Source organism: Dermacentor albipictus, chromosome 8 (assembly GCF_038994185.2).
Source record: "Dermacentor albipictus isolate Rhodes 1998 colony chromosome 8, USDA_Dalb.pri_finalv2, whole genome shotgun sequence".
Classification (NCBI taxonomy): Eukaryota; Metazoa; Arthropoda; class Arachnida; order Ixodida; family Ixodidae; genus Dermacentor; species Dermacentor albipictus.
The window spans coordinates 90,383,935-90,393,391 of NC_091828.1; positions in this window are offsets into that span (position 1 = coordinate 90,383,935).

Sequence of the window (9,457 nt, forward strand, 5' to 3'; positions counted from 1 at the left end):
GAGAAAATATCAATTAATGAACATTGTCTCAGCGTTGGTGGGTCCCAGTTGGTCGATAATCTGCAGAGTGCACATTGTACATAAGAACGGATTCGATAGCAACTTCCATGCAGCTTTGAAGTTGCTCTTGGCACAAAGGTACCGCAGGCGAATTAGTTGATCGAAGTTTTAGCTCTATATTCGTATCTACAAGATTGACGATATATGGGTGCAGCCCCGTGGGCTCTGACGTAAATCCAGACGCGAAAAGAATGTCTACGCTAAAGAACGTCTTGTTAGTGCACCAGGAGGCGCCCGAGAATGAGAAGTGCTACTATAAAAGCATTTATACACGTTAGCCGTGGCTGAAGTGACAAGTTCAGCAAGCCAAACGCCACCCTGTGTTCGTGCATGTCTCTAGCTCGACGAAAGTAAGATTATAGCCAGAGTGCTTCGAGGAAGCGTTTCTGTTGCCCACATTGAGAGTTCTATCAAAAGCGTGTGCTCTCGAACGCAGCTGGCAAAGAGCCAGCACGTTTATTCTGGCTCCAAACTGTGTGCTCCGTCTTCTCTCTTTGCCTCGAGCAATTACGTTCCCGATCATTGAGCTCCAACGCTGACAAATGGCAGCCTTCGGAGCTTGTTTTGTTAAAATAAACTTTCGCGAACGATAGCGGCTGCACGAACAAAGTGTGACAGTGAGGACGAGTTTAGTAATCAATGTCCAATCGCGAAGACTTCACATTCGTGTTCTAAACTGAGTGCATCTTCATCACAAAGGCTTCTTTCTTAGTTTCGTTTCAGTCAGTATGCCGCTGTCTAGGGACGTTTGGAAAGGCAAATAGGACCGCAACATGTTGCATCACATCCTCACGGTAGCAGCACGGAAAGAAAGTGCATGCCGGAGATCTGGACCCCTTCTTCTACGTTATTATTTTATTGGTTGCCCAGATGGGGACCAGGTTAGCACGTTTCAGGGGCAATGTCAACGTTATGCTGGTAAAAATATACCAAATGTCAAGGTCTAGTAACGTGCTTCGTGTGCATTGACACAATGCGCTAAAAAAAAAAAGATACACATGAAAGCACGCCCATCAATTGAAAAATGTTTAGCACCTGAACATCTTTTAATTCTTTTTTCAACGCCTTGGAAACATCTTAAGACGGGAAAGCCTTGCAGGCCTGTAACCTCTAAAAATGCATTCAACTAAAAGTGTGCAAGAAAATGTATAATTTAGCAGTGGGCATGTACAGAAAAGTGAAATGATTGCCCTTAGTGGAAATGCCTGTAAAGAAGACAATAACCTTGAGAAGGGAATAAATACAGTTCAGATCGACCATATGGGCTTTGTTTACCTAAATAACTTTCTTCTATATACTGTTTATTGCTTCGTAAAAAGTCAGAATGATATTACATTTAGTGGCAGGTCCAATCGAACCAGAAAGAGACAACAGAGAAAACCGACAAGTTGGATAATGGACAGAAATGCGCTAACTAATTACTCCAGTACTTGCGTTACAGAGGGTCGCATGCGATATTTTGATGCCCCTTCTGCTGATTTATTTTGCCTTGGTTAGAAGTTTCGGCTTCTTTCCTTTGCTTCTAGCTTTCGTTCTTTTATATCGTTATTTCTTTTGGTTGGGGGGGGGGGGGGCGAAATGAAATACCCTTCACTCTGCGATAGCAACACTTGAACAGGTATTGTGATAATAAATGCAACTCCTCGTGCTGGAATACAAATCCGTGTCGAACAGGAAATGAACGGAGATGTCTATACCAGGGCAGCAACCAAATAGGGTGTTGTCCGCTGACTTTCAGATCTGCGATGGAATCCTGTGAAGATCTTTCGATGCAGAAGAAAAGCACAAAGTAAGAAAATAAAGGCAAGAGTAAGGGTACGGAGTAAGGAATAAGCATTTTCAACGCGAACGACTATTGGACAGGAACTTTGGTTTAGACGGTATTCAAATCAGCGTTGGCACACCGAAAGGCGACAAAATCCCAAAGAGAGAGAGAGAGAGATGTGACAGCGGACAATGTGCAGACAAGCTTCAAGTAAAGAAAATACTGGAAATTGCGCACGGTGAAAGCAAAAACTGGTCTTGAGGGTCGACAAGGATGCTTGAATCGAAAAGCAGGGCGCTTGGAAACGACACCAAGGAATTCACATATTCGAAAGGAGAAGTCTCTTTGTGGAAGCACTGCGGCAACATTTGAAATCGTTCTCGTCACTGGCCTGTTCTTTTTCCGTGGTCTTCTTTCGTTTAAACCACGCAAGCCTGCAACTCATTTCGGCCACCCAGAAACCCACGTGGAATTCGGCTTTGCGTTTGCTCCGCGGCATTCCGCTATATATATTTATAAAGTTTGCTCTGCCCTTCGGTATCTGTCTGTCACATTTCACGCGGAAAGAGCATATATTCTCCGAGCCCATTCCAAATCGCTTGGCCCGAAGCCACTGGTTGGCTTTGTCGTAAGGATACGAAAAAAGAAGGAAGCAGGTTAAAAAAAAATTAAGGAAATGAGGGGTAATTATGTCTGAATATTTCTGATTGTATCTCGCGTTTCATCGATTAGCGGTTGCTTGGCGAATGCAAAGGGTGTCGTATAGAATCATTGGGCTATGATACAGTGTTAGTGGTTGGTAAGGTGCCTGCATTTTGATAACGCTTAACACTCTATTCAACAGGTGCATTCATTTTGCTTTCTTGTAGGGGGCAAGTATGAGCGCGCTGAGAAAATTACCCGCTCTTCCAATACAGTGAGGAATGTTGCACACTTTAAGAATTATTGTGTCTATAAATTGCGGAATGTGATGCAGACTTTGCTTGGGATGTTTAGTACAGCTCAGGATAACTTGCCACTACGATTGTCTCAGAGGAAAAGTATGTAAGCTCAGTAAAAAAAAAAGAAAAAGGAAAGCCCGCATCACGCCTTCAGCTCCGCAGAAGAACGTTGTTGATATTCAAAATGGCGAAAACCATTTAGTTTGACACGTGAGATAACGTCCTCTCAAGTCTTGTGTTAGTTAAAGAACGGTTCAGAATATTTTATTTACGATAATAATAAGCACGTTTCACGTAGTACAGAACAATTGCCAGCCTATAGCAAAGGACGGCAGGAGGCTATATTGTGTAGTCTCAGGTCTCAGTGGTGCTTTTATACGCTTTTTCTAAATTTCATAGCGTTAAGGTCGTCCCCCGAAAGGCGGAAATATTATAACTTACAGTGTTGCTATATCCAACTGCTCAGTAGAACGCACTTGTAATTTTCAAGCCACGTATGTTAATCTTTCAAATAGTCTGCTGTACAAATAAAAGCTCAAATTAGCGTCTGCCACTACGTATTTAAACACAGAACGCTTAACCAGCATGAGAAAGCAAATCTTGATAATCTATGACTCTGTATATAAATTCAATGCTCTCAGTTATTGGAGGAGAAAAACCTGTGCTTACACTTCCTGCAGATGTCAGCCAGAGTGAATGATTTTTACTATTAGACCATGACCGGTTGCACATTCTTACAATACGGTCGTCTATGCCACGGTGCATGCTATTACACAAGCAGTCTCATTAAGACATCGCAAGTGATGCAGTTATGGGCACTACTTCTGTGCACACCTGACACGCTGAGGGTTTGAAGACCTTGTAGTGCACTGTGATCAAGTTTGTGTTTCGCAAACAACCAGTAGACATCAAATAATTTGTAAAGGTGCAGAATTTACTGAATGATAAGCCTTACCATTTCGTAATCTAGTGTTTCTCATAACGCGCATTCGTAGTGAACAAGTGAATCCGGCTGTGGTTCGGACGTTAAATGTGTTTTTGTTTTTGTTTTTCTACACATGTTCACAGGTACTGAGAGCCTAAAGATTACGCAACATCTGTTGCAGTGAAAAAATTGACACTGCAATGTTCTACCTTTCCCTTCGATAAATTTAGTTTGAACGCTTGGTCGACGCGCAGCTTTACAAATTTGCGCTAAATGGACATCCAGTGAAAGTAGCTAGGCGCCAGCTAGTCAAGCTAAACCTTACAATTTGGCATTATGACAGCCCGATTCTTCTAATGGAAGTTGCTGAATAAAGACGAAAAAACGCAAAACGCGAAGAACAAGAATGGATTCAAATTGCTAAACTAAGTAGATAAAGGCTGCTTCAGAAATGCCGAATGTGTTAGTCTGATAGCGAACTTTGCGATCGTCCGATCGACATCAAGCAGAAGTTAAAAAGCAGTGGTAATGCGGCCTCTAAATTAGCGCACTAGGCATCCATGACACTAAATATTGCAGTAGCGTCCGCTCGGCGATAGACAAGCGTTCATTAATTATGTAGCAAACACTCACATGCTTATAACGCTCCAACTTTTCAAAGTTACGGAGCACTCAACCAAACTAAATGGCGATAGGACAACTAAGTGGATGACGTCGCATTGACGTCACCGGCGCGCTCGCCTGAGTGTTAAACTTTGAGAATTACAGTTCGGTCAACATTTTCTTCACTAATAATTCACCATCTCTGAACGGAAAGCATGAAACTCGACCTCTGAACGAATAACAGTCGAAACTGACTTTGAATTTCTATTTAGTGGCCCTTTAATGAAGGGGTAAACTTGAACAGGTCTCGATAAGCGTGCAAAAGTCAGCGTATGCCTCTCAACAAACGAGAAATACTAGTGTGGCGGTACTACCTCTTCCGACTGTTCCATTCCGGGTAAAGCGTTTTCCTCTGATCCCCTCCTAGGTGACTTACGCTCACGAGGCCTTGTACCCGATGGCGAATTACTGTTCCATTTCTCAGTGCTATGTTTCCTGTCAACGGAGGCTAGTCACTGTGCAAACAACAGTAACAAAAAAAAAAAAACGGGACTCTCTATACTGCTCGTGCCCGCTCCTATACAGCTCTGAATTCAGACACAACTCTGAATGCGACTCTCGGGGGCCTTCGTTCGGGTGTTGTCGTTGTCGCTACATTGTGTTCTCGCCTTGCGTGCTTCGACATCGTGTTTGTTTTCTTGTTGTTGGTTTTCCCTGCGCGCGGCGCAGGCAAGATCGAAACGCCGTCGCCGGTGGAACTGTGCAGCCGCGTCACGTGTTAACCAGATCGTATAAGTGTGAACCTTCGTCGTTTCGGGCAGGGACAAGAAGCGACGTGCATGCGTATGCAAATACAAGACAATAACCTTGATACACAAACAGACACCTACACACGCTCTCTGTCTCAGTTGTCTTTTCCTCGTCATTTCTTCTTCGCCTTCTTCTCAACGTGCCCGTCCGCCAAGAAAACACCGCTTCAGCCAGAGTGGAATACACACACGGTTTCCACTCCCTCTCGTAGAACTGTACAGCCTCAGAGACATCTGCCGTACTGACGGCGAACCACCACGACTTAGTGCTGCGAACTCTATTGCTGGCCCCTCTAGCATTGTGGGGGTACGAGACCACGGCAAACGTGGACTCGATCCCTAGAGCCTCTGTTATTGGCTCATTCTGCGTTCCCACCATTTTTCTTTATTTCTTTATTATTTTTATTTTTCTATTTTCTTTATTATTTTTATTATTCTTTATTTTCTTTATTATTTCTATTGAAAATGCGGGTTGTTTGGAACACGGGGCGATTAAGAGAACTCATTGGTTGATCGTGAAATGATAGGACGCCCCTCTGGCACGCAATTCGACTCGCTCAGGCTTAGTATGAGGTAGCTCACAGTAGCTCCGGTGTGCCATTTGCTTATTTATTTTCTCACTCGCAAGGACCTTGCTCCGCGTGAGAAGCCTGCCAAACGTGTTCGAAACCCACAAAACGAAACTGCGTTGTTAATGGGCAGAAAGCTACCCCCTCCCCCCCGTAGGCATACCTATTCACGCTGTAGCAAGCATCCAATCATACATGAGTGCGTGACGGTAACTAGTTGAAGTCGGCAAATCTCGGCGCATCTCTTCGTTGCGAAATTCTCGCCCGATACGGCTTCAAAGAGAGCTGACGCTTTTTTTTTTCCGAGCACGAAACGTTAAGCCAACATTCTGGCGCTAAGGTCGGCAGACACACGACGCCTCGACGTTAGCTGTAAGCCGGCGTGGTCGGACCCCCTCAATTTCGAGTACACGTGCCGGACGTGTAGCGCAGAACGTTAGGATCGACATCCCGATTCGTGAACCCGCCAAATGAACCTTGCTCAACGTTGCAGGCACGCCTGCTCGACGAAATTAGTTGCGGCCACGGGAATCACAGCTCTCCATCCGAGAACAGAGCAGAAAGATATGTGCATTGCCAAGGAATCTCCTCTAGGGGGGGGGGGGGGGGGGGGGAAGGAGGGGACACAGCTGTGGTTATTTCAACGAGCCAAGGTTTCTAGGAATCCGAGCCACGAACGAAAGCTGGCGTCAGAAGGCAATCACTGAGGCGAGGCTTCGCGCATTATTTGTGGCCGTTACTGCCGACTCGACCTGTTGGTGATGCGCGGGATCGCAACGAGAGTAGGCCGAAATGGCCCGGGGCAACAAACCCGGGGCGAGTTGCAACAGAGTAACGCGTCAGCGGGCGTAAGCAGGCCACTGATAGTTCTCGCGCGAGGCACGAACACGGAGTGCTTAGTTTGCGACGAATAACAAAGTCCGGAACGATGCAGACAGTGATTACCCTTGCTACACTTGCAATACCCATCACGGAAAGCTCTTGCAATCGCTTCTTGCTTGGAAACAAACATTAATAATGCAGGTATAGCTGCTAAATTGGAAAGGATCGCCTTTCCTACTACTACTTTTCTATTTATTAGAAGTAGCTGTTTCCACTTCATTTCTTCTTTTTTTTTGGCCATGTAACTCCGATTGCACGGAGTCAGAGAATCATTTGCAAATATTAGGCATACCATTTTTTTTAAGAGATATGCTCATGAGCCACTCAGTACATGGCTTGCTTATTCCTACTGGTGATAAATTGTTTTCATGGCTGTGAAATCTTCTTGCTCTGAAATTTGTGTTTCTAGATTAGAAGGAAGTACAATGTTCTCGCGCACGTCATCAGACTAATACATGTAAAAAATTTTAAGCAACATTTCCGTTACTATTAGAGAAGGGATCATCAAAAAAAGGTCGCACGTGAAACTTTCTGATGGGCTCAGAATAGAGATTCCAAGCACCGCGTCGTGGTTTCGCCTTTCTCCACAATTTTGTGATTGGGCACTGTGTGGAACATCGTAAATGAAAAGAAAAGGAATGAAAAATACCCTGTGTACAAAAAACTGACACCAATAAAAGCTGTTGTGATTTAGGTGTGTCCGTTTTTGTTGTCGTTCTTGTTCACGACGCAGAATACCTGCTGGGTAAAACGCTGTTTTGAACAGGGATTACATAAAACCAAACAGAATAACGGCATTGAACGAGACAAACGTGGGCCAGTTTGCGATTAAGCTATCTACGCGGGACTGATTTGGAAGAAAGTAAAGGAAAGAAAAAAAGAGTAGCCAGGAATAAATAAAGAAATTTAGCGCGAAACATTTTTACTAGGGTGCTAGGATGATTAATTTGACGAGTGCATGGCGAGTGCACGATGCATGAAAATGTGCGAATGAAGGCAAAGAAAATGTCAGCACCCAATGAAATATTTACCGGGAAGCAGCATACAAATATATACACGTGAATCTGCAACACAATGCTGGGCTAGTAACCGAAAGTTTCGTTCCTAGAGATGGTGAAGAATACATGAAGAAATGACTCCGTTCATGGTCAAGTAAATGCAGTAATAGCATCCTCTTACGGTCGTGTGGATACTCATTCCAGCGAACTTCGCATCAAACAACTCAGTCATCAGCCTGGCTTATATAGCGTAGAATAAAATAGAACGGTTCATTGTGTAGGGTTCTTTTCTATGTGTCTTGTGTAATTCTCGCTCCATCGCCGTGAGGATGCTTAACATCTGACCCTGCCGAGACCTCTACTCTTACAGACTATCAACCAATTTGTGTTACTTCAGAAAGCAATACTAGCGTTAAGTTACTGGCGCAGGTTTTTTGATGTATTGAGCTTCTAAACGCATATATTGGTGAAGGCCGACTCCCTGATCCGTTTAACGCTGTCATCGCTAAATTTTGAGCACCCTATAGATAGGAATCCATTAAGAATCCTGCCTTCAACTGCATAGAAAGCAAGGTTAATGCATTACCAACGTTTAACCAAGCTGGTCGCACATTAGAGAAAGTTAGCCAAACACTGAACCAGAACTGTTTGATTTTACTGGACTATGTGTGACATGTTTTTTTACCCTGACCAAGAGTGCCAAGGAGCGTGGAAGTGCAGGTATAAGGTCTATGATAAAACAAGAAAGATGGATACGAAAGCAAAGAAGAAAAAAAGGAAGCAATGGTTCCACAAGTCACGCTTCCTGTAACCTACAGAAACCAAACGAAACTCAGCAATCAACTATATGGCTCATATGACAAAAAAAATCGGCAGAACCCATCTCACGATTACTCTTGACGACAATGTGGGTAGCGTTGAATCAATATGGCGACAGAATGCATTGCCACCATCGAAACCAGTTATCTATGATCTCTGTACTGTAGCGGGACTCCTGTAAGACGCTTCCCTGAGAACACTAGGCGCCACCTAGTGCCGCCACCGCGAAGCTTGCGCTTGGCCTCCGACATGCACGGCCCGCCGGTGCCTGTGTATGCTGAGAGGCACGTAGTGCGGCAAACCGGGCTCCTCCCTCACGCGCCTGTCTTGACACACTGCGTCATCTAGTGGGGCTGTCGCGAAGTCCACGCCTGGCCTCCGAGACGATAGTCGCGGCGCGCCGGTGCCTGCAAGAGCTCTGAATTGTTGCCTCGTTTGCCGCACCCTCAGGGACACATGCTCAGCGATCAAAGTTGTCGAGACGTTCATTGAAGGGCGGCACACGCCAAGTACTTAGACAGCGCAGCCCCCTAAAGCGTTGGTGTGAAAGACGTTCATCGAATAGCGGCGCGTGCCCAGTCCATTAGTTGCGCAGCCTGCTGAAGCATCGGGCTGCTGTCTACAGGGAATCAATCGGAATATGGGTTCGGCTCTGCAAAAGTTCGAAACAATGTAAGTGCTCATTCGTCATCGCAGAACGGCACTTTCCCAGTGGCATATACCCAGTGACCCAAGTTAGCATCGAACAGGTTCGCTGAAGACAAGCACAGATCGATTGACGCACACCCGTGTGGTTGCTCAGTGACTATGGCGTTAGGCTGCTGAGCACCAGGTTGCGGGATCGAATCCCGGCCACTGCGGCCGCAATTCGATGGCGGCGAAACACCCGTGTATTTAGACTTAGGGGCACGTTAAAGAACCCCAAGTGGTCTAAATTTCCGGAGTCCTCCACAACGGCGTGCCTCATAACCAGAAGGTAGTTTTGGCACATAAAAGCCCATAAGGTTTTTTTTTTTCGGGGGACGCACACCCAGTGCTCCAAGTCGTCATCAAAACGTTTCATTGAACAGCGGTACCTACCAGGTC